The sequence below is a fragment of the Trichinella spiralis genome (assembly GCF_000181795.1).
Source record: "Trichinella spiralis strain ISS 195 chromosome Unknown Scfld2, whole genome shotgun sequence".
Lineage (NCBI taxonomy): Eukaryota > Metazoa > Nematoda > Enoplea > Trichinellida > Trichinellidae > Trichinella > Trichinella spiralis.
In genome coordinates this window covers 4,341,263-4,342,709 of record NW_003526941.1, presented here as the reverse complement: position 1 = coordinate 4,342,709, position 1,447 = coordinate 4,341,263, and positions in this window count along the sequence as shown.

Below are 1,447 nucleotides of genomic sequence, written 5' to 3'. Positions count from 1 at the left end.
CAATATCATCTTTTGATTTCACACGAGTTCCTTCAACTGGCTGATACTCTGATCAATATTACATTAATTCAAGTTCCATTAATAAAATTTTTTCATTGATATCAGTTCTTTTTAAAAAGTAATTTACTCAACAATACACATATATGCTTCAGAATTTCACTGTACATTACAAATTTCAAATTTTACACCAATCAATAAACATATTCATTAAATTCATGAATAATTCGAGGTTTGTTTTTTTGTTTGAAATACTGTAAAAATATTAATCAAGTGCAATATGCAGAGCATTCGAAAGTTTGAAAAAGTGTTCCTTTTTCGTCTTTTCAAATCGAGACTATCACACACTTCACATTACGTTGAACAATCATTAACAATGAAGAATCTACCAATGAGAAGCTTTGCCCTTTTTATTTGAAAAAAAACACATAGTTCAAGTTTGATTAATATTATCAACTTTTCAATCAACTGATTTATTTTTACCCGAATTTTAATCGATAAAATAAACACTTTAATATAGTAAAATTTAATGACATTCAAGTTTGAATTTCAAAATTGGAAAAAAAATTATCTGAAATACTGATATAATTTTTAAAATTCTGTCATTCAAAGTAAACATTTTAAATAAATTCAATACATGATATGCAAAAAAATGGACAATCTTCATAAACTCAGTGCTCTAACAAATGTTCCAAAATGTAATTATGGCGAAGAAATTCTACGAACCCATTTCAAAGATTGCATGACAACTGTGTACAATATAGATAAAAGAGATAAAAGTTGAAAATTTGAAATTTCATGAAAATTCATTAGATTGAAAATTAAAATATAATCAACGTTTCCAATGGTAAATAGGTGGGAATAAAACTGGTAAAAGTGGACATTTTCACGCGTGAATTATCATCATCATCATAGATTGTGTTATTTATAGAAATTGATTTGTGGAAATTTCACTTGTAAAACTCGGTCCGCATGGTTAGCAAAGCTGTAAAGAGCAAATGGTGCGCATCAGTCAGTAATTAGATACAGGTTGAGAGCACTCAGCTATTGGGGCGTCGGCAGGGCTAATTCGGCCGACCGCCCAAAAAGCAAAAGACCACTGCCCCACGCCGAGCAGAAATCAATTTCGCCGATTAAAATGGTTAAACTGATTTTATTATTCACTGATTCATTCGAACACAAATCGATAAAGAAAACTCCACAATTCATTTCTATTCGTTCCTTTTTCTTATTTTAAAACCAATTTATCATCAAAATATTTGCTAATTATTTTTGTCCTACAAAGCATCCATAATTAAATGAGGCACAAATTTGAAATGGTATTTCTCTTTGCAATTGTTATTTTTTTTAAAAGAAAAGAATCAATCATGAATATAAAGCAAAATGAAACAATGACCAATTTAATCATTTCAATCGATTACATCACGCAACAATTAAAAGATTTAAGTTT